Consider the following 22,260-nt stretch of genomic DNA (forward strand, 5'->3'; position numbering starts at 1 on the left):
TGAACGAATGTGCTCGGACCCATGTCTGCCATTTTAATGTTGGTGTTAACCTGTTTATTTAAAATGGTTTGATTGTGCCCACAGAAATACGGGCAAAGGCATGATACGGTAAATGCCCATTCACTAATATCGCCAGCCGCAGCCATTAGACTGATACTGATAAAGAAAGAACTTAAGAAAGAATTTGCATTTATATACCGCCTTTAACAACCTCAGGATGTCGCAAAGGGCTTTATAGCCAATGAAGAATTTTTAAAGTTTAGACATTGTTGTAATGTAAGAAATGCAGCAGCCAATTTGCACACAGCAAGGTCCCACAAACAGCAATGTGATAATGACCAGATAATCTGTTTTTTTTAAAGTGATGTTGCTTAAGGGATAAATATTAGCCAGGGCACTGGGGAGGACTCCTCTGCTCTTCTTTGAATCATGCTATAGGATCTTTTACGTCCATCTAAGAAGGCAGACAGGGCCTTGGTTTAACGTCTCATCCGAAAGACGGCACTGGGAGTGTCAGCCTGGATTATGTGTTCAAGTCTCTGGAGTACAATGAATCACAACACAGGCAATTTCGAAAAGGATAAGAAATTCATTCTGAACTTTAATTTTTTTTACCCTTTCATTTTAATTTATATCTAGAAAGATATTGAGTGTCTGTTTGCATGTTTGCTTTGTATTAAACATTAGCTGTGCGAATATTATCTCCGCTGTATGCAATTTAAACTAGTTTTAATTTTAATTTTTGTTGGCAAACATCAAAAAGGTACTGATCGGATTGCATATCCCCCTGTGTCATTCCTTCCCTCTTCCCAGCTGTTAAAATACTGAGGAGAGTGGTATCAGCAAAATAAAAGTCTGGCTGTCAAACGGAGACAGCGGAAAGCAAGCTCGTGCATAAATTATGTAAAATTAGACCTCTTGCCATGAAGTGCAAGTGAAATAACTTTACATCAGCAGTTAGTTGCAGAATGAACTATTTTTCTTACTATGTAAATATTTAGTCTAGTGTTAAATAAATAGCCCTATCCGTGAACACAACTAAAGCCTAAACTACTTGGGGGAAAAATTCGATAGGGCCTATTATTGGGAGCAGGTAGCACGATCCGCTATTAACCCGCGCCCAATGGCCCCTGTGCAGGCAGGACGAGAACTTTGTCCGGCCTCTGTATTCACTGTCAAGCTGCGTTGAAATCCGGGCTTGCACATCAATTCAATGCAATTTGCACTTTCCACCAGCAGGGGGAGCCCCAATCTCTTAAAGGGAGGATGTCTCTTCAAAGCTCTTAAAGGTAACTGGTAACTGTTATTTGCTAAAAATAACAATCTTTTGCCAGCACAGAGTCTGAACGGAGATCAGACATCACACACGTAAAACACAGATGCAGGTCCCATCCCTATGTTTACACACAGATGAGCTATGTTAAAACATTGAATAAAGGTTGCACACTGCTAAATCCCTCATCCTCCAATCTGCCGCCAGACCTCACCAATCTGCCGATCTGAGTTTGTACCAGGCCTGCGAGAGTGTATGCACCAAGGTTCTCTGCTGATGCACTAGAGACCTTGGGTGCAAGAGGTGGACAGAAGGAGGGACATCCTATATCCGCAGGGGTGGGGGGGGGGGGGGCGGGCAAGGCCCTCCAGACATATACCCAAAAGGCAGTGGAGGCAGCGGGGGATGAAGTCAATGCCAGGCGCACAGCATCATGAACATGGATGCAGTGCAGGAAGAAGTTCAATACTTTGACATGAGTGGTCAAGGTGAGTGAGGTCAACTGTCAAGTGGCGTCTCCTACCAACTGCACCACGCACGACAGCCCCCATCACCCACATACCAACAAACTCTTTCCATCAGTACTCAACTCTTCCAAACTGATGCTTCCTCTCACCCTTACACATTATCACTGTTGCAAGCCGCCCACCCACAACTCACAGGCCACACACACTGGCAGCTATTCAACCATGACAGGCACATCACCCAGAAACATGTCCCACTTTCTTGCAGAAGAAGGTGGCACATAACAGGAGGCAGCAAGTAGCAGTGGCATTTAGCCCCTCGAGCCTGTCCCGCCATTCAATGAGATCATGGTTGATCTGTGACCTAACTCCATATACTTACCTTTGCCCCAAATCCCTTAATACTCTTGGGTCACAGAAATCTATCTCAGATTTAGAATTCACAATTGAGCTAGCATCTACTGCTGTTTGCAGAACAGCGTTCCAAATGTCTCCCACCCTTTGCATATAGAAGCATTTCCTAACTTCACTCCTGCACGTCCTGGCTCTAAATGTTAGGCTATGTCCCCACGTCCTAGTATTCAAGTGTAGGAGACCTCCAAAAACTGTATCGGCAGCCAGAAGCAATAATCCAGCCACTAACCTGTAAATCCTGCATGGTCCCTTTAAATAGCGCTGGTGGGGGGTCCTCCAGGCACTCTAAGACATGTTCAGATGGTCTTGGTTAAGACTGTGTGTTGAGTTGAGCGTTAAGTACGAAAATGGTGCCTATCACTTTAAATCAGCATTGCACACTGATTGCATCCATTTCTCCTTACTTTACATGCTTCCAGTGTTCGGTATTTGCGCATGTGCTAACTTCTATACCAAGATGGCGTCCGGCGCATGTCACGCTGGAAACGTGCGTGCGCAGCCAAGACGCCATCCTGGATGTTCGAGAGGCCGCGTAGCACCATAACAACGGGTGCTACACGGCCCAATTTAGCACCCCATGTTGCTACAGTAATTAAGCCCTTGTCACCCCCTAGATTGGGCTTCGCACATACACTAACATTGCACTGTACATTTTCACAGGAGATATTAAACCAATACATTTAAAGAAGCAGTCATTTGAAAAGTTCGAATTGATTTAGATCGCAGATCTCATCTACATAAAACAAGAAATCATCCTATAACTAACTTTGTAATTCTCCAAACTCCCTTTACTCTTTTTTTTACTCTTTGTGCATTTAATGGTGGCACAATGTATCCTGTGGATTTATAAACCTGCTGTAATCAATTTACTGTCAAATAAGCTCGCACAAAGGTCATGATACATTTAAAGTTATAGATATAATTTGCTCAATCAAATGCCAAAAAATTTGAGCATAAATGAGTCTACAGGGCCAATCTTCACACATTGATAGTGAAGCACAAACATTTTCCCAATTATTAACATTACTACCTTAAGAAGCACCACAAGTACACTGTATAACTAAATCAGTGGATGGGTTCCGAAACTGAAGCACTTACATCCTTAGGAAATGAAAATCTGATAAAACAAACAGAAACCATGAGTTGATTGATTAGATTATCACTATTCTTACCCTTCACTGTCAAACACAATCCTGTCGGGGAAGACCGAATTTTAGTTTCTTTATCGTCTTTAAAATGAAAAGTCATGTTTCCCAACCCCACCTCATATGAACAGGAGGAGGCCATTCAGCCCCTCGAGTCTTTTCAGCAATTCAATTAGATCATGGCTGATCTGTATCTTAACTCCATTTACCCGCCTTGGTTCCATATCCATTAATACCCTTACCCAACAAAAATCTATCAATCTCAGTTTTGAAATTTTCAATTGACCCCCAGCCTCAACAGCTTTTTGGGGGAGAGAGTTCCAGATTTCCATTTGCCTTTGTATGAAGAAGTGCTTCCTGACATCACCCCTGAACGGCCTGGCTCTAATTTTAAGATTATGGGCCCGATATTAGCAGGGCGGCGGGGGGGCTATTGGGCGCGTGGGTAACGCGCCCGGTGAAATCAGTCTGCCCCCCACGCGATCGCAGCCTAATTGGATCCACTGACCTGGTCTTCCGGGTTCCCCACTGCTGATCTGCGCGTCGGGGGGGCTGCGCATGCGCAGTAAGCTCTGTCAGCTGGAGGAGCTCTATTTAAAGGGGCAGTCCTCCACTGACAGATGCTGCAACAAATAGGAAAAATTACAGCATGGAGCAGCCCAGGGGGAAGGCTGCTCCCAGTTTAATGATGCCTCACTCCAGGTATCATTAGATGGGGTAAGGAGGAGGGGGAGGACAGAGATCGTCCCCCCGGCGGGCGGGAGGAAGCAGCCTGCCTCTGCCACCAAGAAGGCCTGGCTCAAGGTGGCAGAGGAGGTCACCTGCACCATCAACATATCGCCCAGCTGCATACAGTGCAGGAGGCGCTGCAATGACCTAAGTAGGTCAGCCAAAGTGAGTACACTTACTCATTCCCCTACACTCCGTCTGCCACATCACCGCCCCCACCCCACATCTCCTTCTGCACTGCCAACACTACTCTGTCACATCACCCCTCACACCCACTCAAACCTCATCCTCATCTTACCTGCACTGACTCACCTCGCCAGTACTCATCCCGTCACTACCACTCAACCCAATCCTCATACAATCTCATGGCTCTATCTCATACTCACCCTCTCATGCATCTCTTTCACGGTCAGCCTCACCCAACCTGCCACTACCTGTTCTGCAGCCACAGGGCATGCATCACATATGTGCAGTAGGAAGCGTAAGGCAAACGTGTCGTGAGCATGAAGGGGATGCACAAGGGTGTTTGAGGGTTTGTCTTGGTTTTTACTTATATTTGATTTCTGACCAACTCACATCACATATTATATTGGCACCACTACTGCCACGTCTTTGCGAATCTTGTCTGGTTTGTGCAATAATGCCCTTTCCTGAGGATCACTATAAAGACCCACAACTGATGCCACCCATTGTGTCACTGCAGAGTGGGTGTAGGTGTATTTGCAGGGCTCTTTTGTGCAGACGACTGAGAGACGTCGGCGATGTCCCCGGTGGCACCCTGGAAGGATGCGGAGGAGAAGTTGTTGAGGGCAGTGGTGATTCACCTACGTCCTGGGGTGTACACTACCCCCCTCTCCCTCTCACTCTGCCCTGCCATGCCCACTCCATCACAACACTCCTCATACCCACTTAAGGCTCAGTATCAACTTACCTTCACTTCCTGAGCAATTCCTCACCTCCCCATTTGTGAACCCACCACTCCCACTCACCCCAATCCTGATGCAATGTGATGAATCTGTCTGATACTCACCCTCTGATGCATCTATTTCATTGTCAGCCTCACCCAAAGCAATCCATGCAGAACAAGCCGCATTTCTAGCCAAGCTGTTCCAGTACAGCTACAACACTGGCATCTACCCGACAATGTGGAAAATTGCCCTCAAAAAGCAGGACAAATCCAATCCGGCCAATTACTGCCCCATCAGTCTACTCTCAATCATCAGCAAAGTGATGGAAGGTGTCGTCGACAGTGCTATCAAGCGACACTTACTCACCAATAACCTGCTCACCGATGCTCAGTTTGGGTTCCGCCAGGACCACTCGGCTCCAGACCTCATTACAGCCTTGGTCCAAACATGGACAAAAGAGCTGAATTCCAGAGGTGAGGTGAGAGTGACTGCCCTTGACACCAAGGCAGCATTTGACCGAGTGTGGTACCAAGGAGCCCTAGTAAAATTGAAGTCAATGGGAATCAGGGGGAAAACTCTCCAGTGGCTGGAGTCATACCAAGCACAAAGGAAGATGGTAGTGGTTGTTAGAGATCAATCATCTCAGCCCCAGGACATTACTGCAGGAGTTCCTCAGGGCAGTGTCCTCGGCTGAACCGTCTTCAGCTGCTTCATCAATGACCTTCGCTCCATCATAAGGTCAGAAATGGGGATGTTTGCTGATGATTGCACAGTGTTCAGTTCCATTCGCAACCCCTCAGATAATGAAGCAGTCCGAGCCCGCATGCAGCAAGACCTGGACAACATCCAGGCTTGGGCTGATAAGTGGCAAGTAACATTCACGCCAGACAAGTGCCAGGCAATGACCATCTCTAAAAAGAGAGAGTCTAACCACCTCCCCTTGACATTCAACGGCATTACCATTGCCAAATCCCCAACCATCAAAATCCTGGGGGTCACCATTGACTAGAAACTTAACTGGACCAGCCACATAAATACTGTGGTTACAAGAGCAGGTCAGAGGCTGGGTATTCTGCGGCGAGTGACTCACCTCCCGACTCCCCAAAGCCTTTCCACCATCTACAAGGCACAAGTCAGGAGTGTGATGGAATACTCTCCACTTGCCTGGATGAGTGCAGCTCCAACTACACTCAAGAAGCTCGACACCTTCCAGGACAAAACAGCCCGCTTGATTGGCACCCCATCCACCACCCTAAACATTCACTCTCTTCACCATCGGCGCACATGACTGCAGTGTGTACCATCCACAGGATGCACTGCAGCAACTCGCCAAGGCTTCTTCGACAGCACCTCCCAAACCCGTGACCTCTACCACCTAGAAGGACCTGGGAACAACACCACCTGCACGTTCCCCTCCAAGTCACACACCATCCTGACTTGGAAATATATCGCCGTTCCTTCATCATCACTGGGTCAAAATCCTGGAACTCCCTTCCTAACATCACTGTGTGAGAACCTTCACCACACGGACTGCAGCGGTTCGAGAAGGTGGCTCGCCACCACCTTCTCAAGGGCAATTAGGGATGGGCAATAAATGCCGGCCTTGCCAGTGATGCCCACATCCCATGAACGAACTTTTTTAAAAATCCATCAGGTGACCCCGTCACTTTCACTCACTCACACGTTCTTATTCCCTTGTAAGAGAAGAGAGCGCAAATTGCATGGGAGAGGAGTTGGACTGGAGGGAGGCATCCACAAATAGTGACAAAGGCAGAGGAGACTGGCAACCCTGCAAACATGTGGTGACAGAACTTTAGCATCCCTCACACACAAGATGAATTGATGTTATCAACAATGATGATGTTGCACACTTCAGTTTGCACAACACAACATCACCTCAGTGATGATTCTTAATATTGCTGTATGTTCACCTCCAGGGCCTTCAAAGGTTGCTGAAGGACCACAAGACCTGGATGAGGGTGATTCCTCAAAGGAGCTCCCTGCCTCTGAGGGTGCACCGTCACATCACAGCGGGCCATGCACCAGTGCAGATACTCACACCTCGGTGGGTCCTATTACACAGTTAGTTGGGTTGTCACCTGGTGAGTCACCATACACAAGTGAGCACGAGCAGACACTGGTGTCAGGAGCAGCTGTGGAGAGTCCGCGTCGGTGGGCGAACTCCTCTCCAGACTCTGCTCATCTGGACACAGATGCTGAACCCCGGGGGCCATCCTTGAGAAGGAGAATGATCGAGGTACAGATGCACCTTTGCGAGGTACTGGAAAACGTGCCACGCACTCGCTCCACAATAGAGGAGAGGATGGAGGAGATCACCACCAGCATTAGTGGAATGGTGGCGCAGGTAAGTGTGGGAATGTCTGCAATGGAGAGAATGGCAGCCTCCATTGAGTTCAAGCACAAATGAGTCCATTCAGGCCCTGACAATGACCGTGCGGACTCAGGGTGCCAAATATTCTGCCTCCTTAAACAGGCAGACAGATACTTTAGCACTGGCCTTACAAGGCCTCACACATGTCCTCCAAGTTGTTGACCAGCAGAGTGGTAGGAGTGATGTGGCCCTGGCCAAGGAGAGGGATGATGGCGAAAGGGGGACATGGAAGTGGGGACGCCACTCAAAGTGCTCCCACGTCTCACCCGTTGCCCCCCTCTCAACCCATACCTGCAATGCTGCCTCCTCTCCAGATGGCCGAGTCTGCCCCTGCACAGGTGCAGGTGGAGCAGTCTTTGGCGGGGCCCTCACGGGCTCCAAAACCCAGAGCGCGTAGGCCCAGAGCATCTCAGCAGTCAGGGCAGGGACCTGAGCAACCTGCGACTACCTCTGCTGAAGCCACAGGGGATACACCACGTAGAAGTGGTAGGAAGAGGAAGGAGAAGGTTCTGATCACCAAGGGTGTGCACAAGGGTGTCTGACTGATTGTCATGTTTTCATTTCTATTTGTTTTTTGTTAAATGTACATTAAATGTGATAATTGTTACCACCACTGCCACGTCTTGCCCATTCTTGAGTCCCTTTTGTAAAGGTATCCTTACATGTCCCTCATCATGAACGGCGAGTCTTGATGCCACCCATTGGGCGCGTTTACAATGGGTGTATGTGTGGTGGAAGGGCTGTTTTGTACAACCGGTGGAGGGGGGACGGACGCTGGTGTTGGTGGCGCTCGTTCCAGGTGGTCTGAGTGCTTAACTATCCTCACTTTGCAGAACACCTTATGAGAATCTATCAAATATGGGTGACTCCCTGGCATCACGAGCAGCCAGGTGTGCCACTGCTCTACCGATGGTTTGCCCATGTTCATCCTCCCTCCTCCTCCTCCTCCTCCTCATTGTCTTCTTCAATGTTGATGGCAGGTGCAGCTGCTTCATGAGTGCATGGGACCTCATTCACCAGTAACCCTCTCTGTTGAGTGATGTTGTGCAGGACGCAACAGGCGGCTATTATTCTACACACCCTCACTAATGAGTACTGATGGGCTCCCCCAGATCGATCCAGGCACCTGAAGCACATCCTGAACATTCCTATGGCTTGTTCAATGACAGACGTGATGGTGATGTGACTGTCGCTGTACCGGTGCTGTGCCTCGTTGGTGGGGTTTCTCAGGAGGTTTCATGAGCCACATCTGCAGGGGGTATCCCTTGTCTCCAAGGGGCCATCCCTTAAGTCTGTCTTGTGCGTGGAAGAAGGCTAGGACGTTGGACTGACGCAAAATGAAGGAATCGTGGCAGCTGCCAGGGAATCTGGCACACACCTGCAGAAACCTCCTCCGGTGATCACAAACCAGCTGTGCATTGATGGAGTGATATCCCTTTTGGTTGATGAACAGTCCTGGCTCATGTGGAGGTCCTCAGATTGTTACGTGTGTGCAATCAATTGTGCCCTGCGCCTAGAGAGTGGAAATCCACTGCCCTGTCAGTCTGATTGATAGCATCGATGGGGAAGTTGACATTGTGAGATGCCCTGGCAAACAAGCCAGTGTAGTATATACTTATGGGCAGATGACTGAGAGATCCTGGTGATGTCACCGGTGGCACCCTGGATGGATTCAGAGGCGAAGAAATTGAGGTCAGCGGTGACCTTAACTGCGACGGGCAATGCATGGCCATCAGGCCCAGGCGGGAGCAGCTCTGCATGACGGAACTAGCAAATATCTGCGAACACCTGGTGACTTAATCTGAGCCAACGTAGGCACTGCTCCTCAGAGAGGGCCAGGAAGCTCAGCCTCTGTCTGTAGACCCTCTCACGTGGGTAGTGCCTCCTGTGACCTCGGCCCCTCCATTGTTCCCTCTCTGCTCATCTGCAGGTCCTTGTGGTGCACCTCTGTCTTGTGGACTTGCAACTCCCAGAACTGCACGCTGTGCCTTCCTCAGATGGTGATGTGCCTCCTCCTCTGATGTACTGTTGACTAGATCCATTGCACCCCACCCCCATCCTGATGTTGTCAGTTTGAGGGGATCCAAATGTAGGTAAATATGTCTGAACACAATATCTTATTGAAACATATAAGATTGTGAAGGGGCTTGATCGGGTGGATGCGGTAAGGATGTTCCCAAGGATGGGTGAAACTAGAACTAGGGGGCATAATCTTAGAATAAGGGGCTGCTCTTTCAAAACTGAGATGAGGAGAAACTTCTTCACTCAGAGGGTGGTAGGTATGTGGAATTTTCTGCCCCAGGAAGCTGTGGAAGCTACATCATTAAATAAATTTAAAACAGAAATAGACAGTTTCCTGGAAGTAAAGGGAATTAGGGGTTACGGGGAGCGGGCAGGAAATTGGACATGATTTTAGATTTGAGGTTAGGATCAGATCAGCCATGATCTTATTGAATGGCGGAGCAGGCTCGAGGGGCCGATTGGCCTACTCCTGCTCCTATTTCTTATGTTCTTATGTTCTTAATTCTCAGTGCGAACAAAGAAATCTCAGCCTAAACACGAAGAACTCCCAGCGAAAGGTTTGTCTGAGAGAACTGATTGCCCTGCCGCAAAAACTCACCTTTTATTCACATGTGTCAATCACTGATTTAAAGATCCAAATGAGGGCCGACTGCAACTTGCCTTTCAGAGGCCACGGGAGAGACGTTCAGAAACAGTTAAAATGTCTTGAGTAGGTCAATACTGAAAACTTTAACTTCTTTAACAAATTTAAGTACCTCAGTTGACCCTTTAAATATCGGCCCGTCGGCACTTAAAACGTCCGGGTTTCAGAAGCGCCCGCACACTCAAACGCGTCTGGTTCAAACCCGGAAGTCGGTGGGTTGGAGCCGGGATGCGGTCCCGTTTCCAAAAAGGAACATTTTTACTCCCCACCCGCCCCCAACCCACCTATTCTTGGGGGTTAAAATTTACCCCAAGATGACTCCGGTAGTTGCCATAGAGATAGAAGGAGACACTCCGGTGTTTCCCTTGACCGCAGTCGGTCACAAGATTCCAAAGGGTGCTGTTCATTGCCAAACTTAATCCAGTACATCCAGACTGTTCTAATTCCATTCAAAGTAGACCAAAACGAATGAGACAAATCAGGAGCAGCTCAAATCTCCCAAGAGTTTGGGGGCACAGTCTTGAAATGAACTTCATTGATTCCTTGTATTTAACTAGATTTTCTTAGATAGCAACTGTGTTCATGTTCTGTGATTGACACAGATGATTGGGGCCTCTGTAAAGAATGGTGATGAGGTACAGCCCGGGCACCTGGAACTGTATCCCAGCAGGGAGCTAATGCCTTCAGGCCTTGAGGATGACTTGGAGGGGGGTAAAAACTGGAATAGGAGGTAAGATAAAGAGTGGAAAAGCTGGAGGAGTTACATATAATTTTACTGTTTCAACATCGCACGGTGAATCACTAATACATTTGCACACAGATGGAAAATGGATTGCCAAACACTTTTTCATAAAGTTGGCACCTCTTTAATCAAAATAACTCTGGGGCTTACGGTGAAATTCAAATTAATTTCCTAGGTATCCTAAATATAAAGAAGCGGTGACCCAGCTATAAATTGCACTTGGCGTACCCGCCACATCTTTCATACACAGTTGAGAGTGTTTGCTTGTGAAGGTGATAAATTCCCTCCTATATATTCCCTCCATATCACTTGATATGCTCTAGTAATTACATTGCATAAAACTGGATTTTTTTAATGTGGTTTAAAAAAAATACCATGTCGCAAAAACCACAGCCCGTGAGCTTGAACTTTAGAGCGTTCCCTGTTGTTGTATGAAAGATAATGGTTAGTAAAATGTCAGTGTCAAGTTAAATTTGATGAATGCCAGACCAAATGTGTGAAGTGAGCTTCCACACGGAAAGTCTTCAGTGAAACTTTGCAACGTTTATTGTACATGTGAAGATCTCTTGACCACGAAGCAAAGAAATAATCAATAACTCTTTGACAACTGTGTTAGGATTCCTTCATTACACTTAATTCTTTGGATTTAACTCAATTAAGGACTATCTTCCTGTCCCAGTGATTTGGTTGGGCGTTAAAGCATGATTTAAAGTAATTATTTTTTCCCTGCAAATGGTTATTAAAATATGGAATAAATTACTGCAAGTGGATATCGAAGCCAGTTCAAGCACAGTATTTAACAAAACAAGAAAGACTTGCATTTTTAAAGCACTTTTCATGACCTTAGGATATCCTAAAGCGCTTTACAGCCAATGAAATACTTTTGAAGTGTAGTCGCTGTTGTAATGTAGGAAATGCAGCAGCCGATTTGCACACAGCAAGGTCCCACAAACAGCCATGAGATAATGATAATCTGTTTTAGTGATGTTGCTTGAGGATAAATATTGGCCAGAATACCAGGGAGAACTGCCCTACTCTTTTTTGAAAAGTGCCCTGGGATCTTCTAAGTCCACCTGAGAGGGCAAACAGGGCCTCGGTTTAACGGCTCAACCAAAAGACAGCATCTCCTACACTTCAGCACTCCCTCAGTACTAGACTGGAGTGTCGGCTAGATTTTGTCCTAAAATCTCTATTGGGGGACTTAAACCCACAACCTTCTAACTCAGTCAAGAGTGCTACCCACTGAGCCATGGCTGACACTTAACACACAGAGGGACATACGAACATACAGACGAACAGAGGGAAAAATAGCCTCTGATAGCATTGACACCAGAATGATTACAGGGCTGCATCCAATGGCACTCTTGGTAGCACTCTCACTTCTGAGTCAGAATACCAGACTCTACTCTAGAACCCCACTCCAGAACTTGAGCTCATAATCTAGGCTGGCACTTCAGTGCAGTACTGAAGAAGTGGTGCACTGATTGAGGTGTTGTTTTTCAGACGAGGTGTTAAACCAAGGTCCCATCGGCCTGCTCAGGTGGACGCAAAAGATTCCATGGCACTATTTCAAAGAAAAGCAAAGAGTTCTCTTGGCATCCAATGCTGCGACCTCAACCAACCAGCCCTACCTAAAAACAGATTAACTAGTTATTTAAAACAAGCAATTCAAAATAAATCGTTGTATATGGGAAGTGTTTTGAGATTTTATCAGAGTCACAATTAGATGCTGTATAAGAATCATAGAATCATCCAGCACAGGAGGAGGCCATTCGGCCCATCGTGCTTGTGCAGGGTCTTTGAAAGAGCTATCCAATTAGTTCCACTCCCCTGCTTTTTCCCCATAGTCCTGTAAATTTTTCGCCTTCAAGTATATATCCCATCCCCTTTTGAAAGTTACTATTGAATCTGCTTCCACCGCCCTTTCAGGCAGTGCATTCCAGATCAGAACAACTCGCTGTGCAAAGAAATTTCTCCTCATCTCTGACAATATCATTCAAAGTTCAAATGTATATGGCTAAAAAATTCAATTAAAGTTAAGAACCTTAAAAATGGCCACATAAAATAAGACAGAGGCAATAAAAACTAAATTAAAATAAATTAAAAAGGCATATCACAGTTGGCATGGAAGAGTATAGTAGGCATTGCTCGAACAGAGTAGAATCAATACAGTGAAATGACAGCGACCATATACCTGGAGGAACAATGGATCAATGTTTTTAACTAGTAAGTCGAGACTGAAGCACCATTTTATGTATTTGGACCAGCAAAAGACTCATAATTTTAATAATGTGATTGAAAAATTATTTTAACAGCTCTTGTTTTTTTCATTTGTTCATGGGATGTGGGCGTCGCTGGCAAGGCCAGCATTTATTGCCCATCCCTAATTGCCCTTGAGAAGGTGGTGATAAGCCGCCTTCTTGAACCGCTGCAGTCCGTGTGGTGAAGGTTCTCCCACAGTGCTGTTAAAGGGAGTTCCAGGATTTTGACCCAGCGACGATGAAGAAACGGCGATATATTTCCAAGTCGAGATGGTGTGTGACTTGGAGGGGAACGTGCAGGTGGTGTTGTTCCCCTGTGCCTGCTGCCCTTGTCCTTCTAGGTGGTAGAGGTCACGGGTTTGGGAGGTGCTGTCGAAGAAGCCTTGGCGAGTTGCTGCAGTGCATCCTATGGATGGTACACACTGCAGCCACAGTGCGCCGGTGGTGGAGGGAGTGAATGTTTAAGGTGGTGGATTGGGTGCCAATCAGATGGGCTGCTTTGTCTTGGATGGTGTCGAGCGTCTTGAGTGTTGTTGGAGCTGCACTCATCCAGGCAAGTGGAGAGTATTCCATCACACTCCTGACTTGTGCCTTGTAGATGGTGAAAAGGCTTTGGGGAGTCAGGAGGTGAGTCACTCGCCACAGAATACCCAGCCTCTGACCTGCTCTCGTAGCCACAGTATTTATATGGCTGGTCCAGTTAAGTTTCTGGTCAATGGTGACCCCCAGGATGTTGATGGTGGAGGATTTGGCTATGGTAATACCATTGAACGTCAGGGGGAGGTGGTTGGACTCTCTCTTATGGAGACGGCCATTGCCTGGCACTTATCTGGCGCGAATGTTACTTGCCACTTATCAGCCCAAGGTTAATGTGAATGTCCTGCTTTATTCCTTTTGTGGGTTAAATTGTCCAAAAAGGTGAGTTAGTTCACCTGGGGCACTAACCAAGCCTCTAGCCAAGCTGTTCCAGTACAGCTACAACACTGGCATCCACCCGACAATGTGGAAAATTGCCCAGGTATGTCCTGTCCACAAAAAGCAGGACAAATCCAATCCGGCCAATTACCGCCCCATCAGTCTACTCTCAATCATCAGCAAAGTGATGGAAGGTGTCGTCGACAGTGCTATCAAGCGGCACTTACTCACCAATAACCTGCTCACCGATGCTCAGTTTGGGTTCCGCCAGTACCACTCGGCTCCAGACCTCATTACAGCCTTGGTCCAAACATGGACAAAAGAGCTGAATTCCAGAGGTGAGGTGAGAGTGACTGCCCTTGACATCAAGGCAGCATTTGACCGAGTGTGGCACCAAGGAGCCCTAGTAAAATTGAAGTCAATGGGAATCAGGGGGAAAACTCTCCAGTGGCTGGAGTCATACCTAGCACAAAGGAAGATGGTAGTGGTTGTTGGAGGCCAATCATCTCAGCCCCAGGGCATTGCTGCAGGAGTTCCTCAGGGCAGTGTCCTAGGCCCAACCATCTTCAGCTGCTTCATCAATGACCTTCCCTCCATCATAAGGTCAGAAATGGGGATGTTCGCTGATGACTGCACAGTGTTCAGTTCCATTCGCAACCCCTCAGATAATGAAGCAGTCCGAGCCTGCATGCAGCAAGACCTGGACAACATCCAGGCTTGGGCTCATAAGTGGCAAGTAACATTCGCGCCAGATAAGTGCCAGGCAATGACCATCTCCAACAAGAGAGAGTCTAACCACCTCCCCTTGACATTCAACGGCATTACCATCGCCGAATCCCCCACCATCAATATCCTGAGGGTCACCATTGACCAGAAACTTAACTGGACCAGCCACATAAATACTGTGGCTACAAGAGCAGGTCAGAGGCTGGGTATTCTGCGGCGAGTGACTCACCTCCTGACTCCCCAAAGCCTTTCCACCATCTACAAGGCACAAGTCAGGAGTGTGATGGAATACTCTCCACTTGCCTGGATGAGTGCAGCTCCAACAACACTCAAGAAGCTCGACACCATCCAAGATAAAGCAGCCCGCTTGATTGGCACCCCATCCACCACCCTAAACATTCACTCCCTTCACCACCGGCGCACTGTGGCTGCATTGTGTACCATCCACAGGATGCACTGCAGCAACTTGCCAAGGCTCCTTCGACAGCACCTCCCAAACCCGAGACCTCTACCACCTAGAAGGACAAGGGCAGCAGGCGCATGGGAACAACACCACCTGCACATTCCCCTCCAAGTCACACACCATCCCGACTTGGAAATATATCGCCGTTCCTTCATTGTCGCTGGGTCAAAATCCTGGAACTCCCTTCCTAACAGCACTGTGGGAGAACCGTCACCACACGGACTGCAGCGGTTCAAGAAGGCGGCTCACCACCACCTTCTCAAGGGCAATTAGGGATGGGCAATAAATGCCGGCCTTGCCAGCGACGCCCACATCCCGTGAACGAATAAAAAAAAAACAGCTCATTGCCATTAAACTTTGAATTTAAGAAGAGGGAATACAGAAAGACCTTTTAGAATTAACTGGCCTCTTTTGGCCCGATTATAGAGCTATTGCTGCAAATAAATCAGGACATTTATCCACTTGGATGTTCATTATATCTTGCATTGTTTGTGGATGGGCAGCAAGGACAATTAAGGATTTAAAGAAGATGGACAGCAATGGCTCCATCCAAATGCATTCAAACCCTATCCCACAACTTCAGCACCTAATCTAGGCAGACAATTCAGTGCAGTACTGAGGGAAGGCCGCATACTTGCAAGTGGCATTTTTCAGATAAGACATTAAACTAAGATCCTGCCAGGTGGGTGTTGGAGACCCAGAGAGGCTATTCGAAGAAGAACAGGGGCGTTCTCCCAGTGTCCTGGCCAGCATTCATCCCTCAACCAACACCACCAAAACAGACTACCTGGCCATTTATCTCATTGCTGTTTGACAACCCTGTTGTGCACAAATTGGCTGTTGTGTTTTTCTACAAAGCAAACAGTAACTACAGTTCAACCATGTCATTCATTGGCCCTGAAGCACTTTGAGACCTACCGAGGATGTGATAGGCACTATGTAAATACAGCTTTTTCTCTTTCTTCTTTCTTTGGCATCCTATTTGACCCTGAGCTTGAGAATCCCTACGTGGTCAGTTTTTAGTAAAATATTAAAATGCCTACGTGGCAAAGAAGCAGAATGCAAAATGGTTAGAAAGGGTTAATTAGTTCGTAACTGAGATTGATACAAGTGGCCTGGCCCTCCTGCTGGGCCATATGTTTGCTTAGTCAGCAGGCCTGCATTGTCTTATCAATGATAGGTCTTTGATGTGAGTCAAGGACTGGTCTGAATGTCTCCATGTTTATGGCAGATCAATATAGGTAACGAGCTTAGCCAAAGTTGAAAGACATTCCAGGTTGGGAGATAAGGAACAGAAGGAACAGGGAAGAACATTCCAAGTTGGAAGGTGAGGAAGTATCCCCTTTGATGTCTAACAGCAACATGATCAGCACATGGACGATTTATGATTGGCCGGAAATAATGTAACCTCGCATGGCAACCTATGCCCGGCTTATGATTGGTGTTGACCCTCGTTAAGTATGTTCCAACCCTATTGATTTGTATAAAAACGTGTGGATTTCTGTATGTTTTTGTTCTTGCTCTGCCAGCATAGAGGGACTCTATCAGGAGTCCAAATCAATGCTGCAGACTAAGAACCCTGCTATTAAAGTTGTGATGAACTTTAAAATGTATTCGACTTCAGTTATTACTGAACCAGACTGAGGGGAAAGAATCCGGATCGTCAAGCTGAGCTTCAAACCCTATATCATCTCCGTCATCAAGACTGCCTACTTCCACCTCTGGAACATCGCCCGTCTCCACTCCTGCCTTAGCTCATCCGCTGCTGAAACCCTCATCCATGCCTTTGTTACCTCCAGATTCGACTATTCCAATGCTTTCCTGGTTGGCTTCCCACCTTGCACTCTGTAAACTTGCGCTCATCCAAAACTCTGTTGCCCATATCTTAACTTGCACCAAATCTCATTCACCCATCACCCCTGTGCTCGCTGACTGACATTGGCTCACGGTCCAAAAGCTTGGTCGAAGAAGTATGTTTTAACGAGTGTCCTAAAGGAAGAGAGAGAGGGAGAGAGGTTTAGGGAGGGAATTCCAGAGTTTAAGGCCTAGGCAGCTGAAGGCACGGCCGCCAATGGGGGAGTGATGAAAATCAGGGATGCACAAGAGGCCAGAATTGGAGGAGCGCAGAGATCTCAGCAACACCTCGATTTTAAAATTCTCATCCTTGTTTTCAAATCCCTCCATGGCCTCGCCCCTCCCTATCTCTGTAACCTCCTCCAGCCCTACAACCCTCCGAGATCTCTGCACTCCTCCAATTCAGTCCTCTTGCGCATCCCTGATTTTCATTGCTCCCCCATTGGCGGCGGTGCCTTCTGCTGCCTCGGCCCTAAGGTCTAGAATTCCTTCCCTAAACCTCTCTCCCTCTCTCTCGCTTCCTTTAGGACACTCGTTAAAACATACTTCTTTGACCAAGCTTTTGGACCAGATCCAATGTAGGTCAGCGAGCACAGGGGTGATGGGTGAATGGGACTTGGTGCGAATTAGAATACAGGCAGCCGGGTTTTGGATGAGTTCAAGTTTACGGAGGGTGCATAACGGCAGGCCGGCCAGGAGAGCATTGGAATAGTCGAGTCCGGAGGTAACAAAAGCATGGACGAGGGTTTCAGCAGCTGGCGCTATATAAATGCAAGTTGTTGTTGTTGTTTTTAATGCTGGTTGAGATGGAGACCTGCACTGGTACGTGGGTGTAATCAAGTGCACTAAATACAAACAGTAACTTAATTCCTGGACATAATTTAACGTAATTCCTGTTAATGCTGCAGCATGTTGCACTGTGCCCAAGCTGACAAATGAAATCATCCAGGCAATTGAATACACGGTGCATCAGTTTTTGTGCTGATCCAGCATCTGACTGTAGATGACTGGCTCAGCCCTCTGACATTCCCCATTGGCAGCTGGAAAATGGAACTTGCCTAGAATCTCAATGCTGTGAGAAGCTGCAGTTCAGCAAATTGCACTCTTGTTTTATCCAATAGGTGATTGCACAACTTCAGGCAAGAAGGGGCAGTTTAAACATTGCTCAGCAAGTAAAAAGTATTTTGAGCTCGGCAGGAATTGTTACTTGATATTTAACAACAACAACAACTTGCATTTATATAGCGCCTTTAACATAGTAAAACATCCCAAGGTGCTTCACAGGAACGTTATCAAACAAAATTTGACTCCGAGCCACAAGGTGATATTAGGACAGGTGACCAAAAGCGGTCAAAAAGGTAGGTTTTAAGAATCGTCTTAAAGGAGGAGAGAGGGGTAGAGAGACGGAGAGGCTTAGATAGGGAATTCCAGAGTTTAGGACCTAGGCAGCTGAAGGCACGGCCGTCAATGGTGAAGCGACTAAATTCGGGGACATGCAAGAGGCCAGAATTGGAGGAGCACAGAGATCTTGGAGGGTTGTATGGCTGGAGGAGGTCACGGAGATAGGGAGGGGCGAGGCCTCAGAGGGATTTGAAAACAAGGATGAGAAACATCAAACAAAGTGTGTGGGAAGAGTTAATCAATGCAGAGCCTGACATTCCTCTCCATTTATCTTAATGATAAAGTAAGGCCCAGAAATTAATCAGTGTGATAATTAGAGTGAAGCACTTAACATTTGTGGCTGACACTCCTCGCTCTGCTATTTTAGTGGAGGCATTGACCTGTTTATTTTAAACAGGTTGAAGTTTCGGCTGCAATGATAAATGTCAGCTGTGGCTCAGTGGGTAGCATGTCTTGCCTTTAAGTTACTAAAGGTTATAGGTTCAAATCCCACTCCATGAGGGGTGAGTACAAAATCTAGGCTGATACTCCAGTGTTGTACTGTTAGAGATGAGGTCTTGTGGATGAGATTAAACTGAGGCCGCATCTGCTCTCTCATGTAAATGATCCCAAGGTACTTTTTGAAGAAGAGCAGTGGAGTCCTCTTGGTGTCCTGACCAACATTTATCCCTCCACCAACACTTAAAACAGATGATCTGGTCATTTATTTCATTGCTGTTTGAGGGACCTTGGCTGCCGCGTTTCCTACATTACATTAAAAGTACTTCATTGGCTGCAAAGCGCCTTGGGATGTCCTGATGTTGTGAAAGGCACCATATAAAATGAAAGTCTTTCTTTCTTTTCAGTGCTGGCTTAATGAGTTTTTCTCCACACCTGTCACATATATGTCATGAAATTCTCTGTGTTGGCTGCATAATAACTACTTCCCTAGCTGAAGGAGCACCATTGCTAAATGGCTGCACAGTCGAATGGCACACCTCCGGGAATACTACTGTACTCTGAGAATGGATCAGAGTGTGTCCGTAGCCTGTGAAGACATGATATTAGTGGGGCACTTACAACTGGTAGGATGATGTAGTCAAAGTAAGGTTCTCAAAATGAATTACCAAATAGGGTGGTTCTTGAAGGAACAGGAGTGCGGTGGTGATGAACTGGATTCTTTTTTCCCCTCAGTCTGGTTCAGTAAACACTGAGTCGAATACACCTTTAAAGTTCAACACAACTTTAATAGCAGGTCTTAGTCTGTAGCTTCGATTCAGACTCCTGAGGGAGTCCGGACGATTCTAACAGAATAAAGAGACAAAGACATATACAAAAATTCATACCTTTATACAGATCAATAGGGGTTGGAACATCGTTAACACAAGAGTCAACACCAATCATAAGCTGGACATAGACTGGCCATGCGAGGTTACCTAATTTCAAGCCAATCACAGGTAGCCCATGGCCTGATCATGCCGCAGTGACAGACACTGATGGATGCATCCTTTCTTCTCACTAGGAATGTCCCTTTTGGTCTTGCTAAGGTGTTACCAATCTTAATTAGCTCGCAACATGGAGACACTCAGACCAGACCCTGAAACACATCAAAGACTCTACATTGATAAGACAAAGCAGGCCTGCTGACTACGCAAACATATGGCCCAGCAGGTGGGGGGGGGCCCTTTACCAACCTCAGCTATCAACTTATTAACCCTTTCCTAACCATTGTGCATTCTGCTATTTTGCCACGTAGGCACTTTACTCTTTTACTGGACACTGACCACACAGGGATTCTCATTTCCCCCTTTTATCATTTCATGATAACCAACCCTTGTTCACTCATTAGTTCTGCCTGAGCAGAGTCTCATACTCGAATTTGTTCCATTGCTACCTTACAGCAGATTTTGATGCAAGCAACAATCAGGCCAAAAGTAAATATTGCTACAATTAGAATAACTAATCCGTGCATCAAATACGATCCCCATGAGCCACTGAGAAGCCATTCTAACCAACCTTCTCCTGAGGTTTGGTGTAATTTTGTTACGGCTTTCTGTATATGCTCAGCCAGATTAGTTATATTTTCTGAGTTATCTGGTATGTAGGTGCAGCATTCTGATCCAATCAGTGCACATGTTCCCCCTTTTGCAGCAAACAGGTAGTCTAGAGCCATGCGATTCTGCAAGGCCATTGTCCGAATGGCTATCATTTCTGCATTAATATCCTTCAGTGCCACTGCGGTGTCATTGGCTACTTCTTCTAATACCGAAGCCATCTGCCGAATTTCCTTAATTGTCCTGGCTACCCCATACCCAGGGAACAAAATAGCGAAATATCGCTCCGTTTCTGTAATTTCCCTTTTAGACCTATACTGGTAATGATCCGCTAGGGAAGGCAAGTGATGAACATGGGGTACTACATATCTTAAATAACAAGACCCGATCCAGTTCTGAGGCAACCATGGGTATGCCTTATGGCCGCATATGAAATACGTACCATTATATGCAGTTAAATTTCCCTCTTTAGCCATATATATAAAAGGCTGAGAGTCAAGGTGATTACACGGCAACCCACTGGTTTTATTAAGCGTTGGGGCCCACTGGCCCTGGAACATGCCCTGGGTAGTCAGGTTGACTATGGGCGGTAGCCAATAGTGGGTGGTGCTGCAATCACTATGTCCCATAAAAGGGCCATTATTTGGGGCATTCTTATTCCAACATATCATCCCGTTTGGTCTAGACGTGTTGGTCAAGAGCAGGAACGGGGGCTTATGGGCTTGATTGTAATTAGGCTGGTACCATCCTCTAAACTCATTAAGACTATACCCCGCTGATGCCCACTCTATTGTTTCTAGGGTTCCTATCGCATTTCCCGAATTGTTTCGTCTTATGACCCATTCCGCAGATTCATGGGACGTAAAGGGAATCGGCTTTAAAGGGATACCTCCCTTGGAATGGATAGGAATGTGGGAACACACCCAACAGCTAGAGATACCCTGCCGTTTGGCATACACATAACTCATGTACAGGAAGGTGTTAACGTGCAGTTCGCGCTTTTGGACTTGGAGATCTCTCTTACGTCTCTGTAGCAGAGAACCCTCTAATCTTAGATAGTTAAAAATCTCTATGGGGGCTAACCCATTACGCTTTCTCCCTTGGTTAAATCTCAGGTACCGATCATACCTCTGTGTATCTCTCTCTTGTTTACACAGCTCAGGGGTCTTTTCCCCTTCACGCTTACAAACATAATCATATTTGCACTCAGTCCAATAACAAGGTATTCTTCCATGCGATATTCCTAACTCTATCGAGCGGTGGGGCTGCCTCAGGAGCCCGGCACATCCATCTATCCGGGTGATGTTCCACCTTCCGAATCCGTCTGGGTCGTTATCGTTGCATCGAAGTACGTCTCCTTTGCAGAGGTGGTGTATGCGCTTAGGCTGGTCCCGTCGACATGTTCTCTCTTTGGTTACTCCCAGGGTCAGCAAGAGTTCAAGGCAGAAGATCCAAGGGAAGACTTTCATAGCTGGTCACGATACCTGTATAGGGAAGATTTCTTAGAAGAAAAGAGAAGTTAGCATTTTAAATTTGAGACGTGGGACTGATAGTTTTACAGTGGTGGAGGTGAACCCAAGCACTCTTCCCCTCTACCTTCACAGCGGTAGGGGTGGTGAGTAGAACCTGATAGGGCCCCTCCCAACGAGGTTCCAGTCCTTTCCTTGTCCAATTCCTGATTAACACGTACGTTCCTGGTTCGATTTTAGATGGACTGGCTATAGGAGGAAGTTCGACGTAGGCAGCTCGTACCCGAGAGTGGAGGCTTCTCAATGCCTTAGTTAATGACAAAATATAATTAGTCATTTCTGTCGTCATGTGGTGAAAGTGGACAGTTTTCGGAACGTTTTGATTCCACGGGGTCTTGAGGGGTCT

The sequence above is a fragment of the Heptranchias perlo genome, chromosome 7, assembly GCF_035084215.1.
Source record: "Heptranchias perlo isolate sHepPer1 chromosome 7, sHepPer1.hap1, whole genome shotgun sequence".
In the NCBI taxonomy this organism is placed as follows: Eukaryota; Metazoa; Chordata; class Chondrichthyes; order Hexanchiformes; family Hexanchidae; genus Heptranchias; species Heptranchias perlo.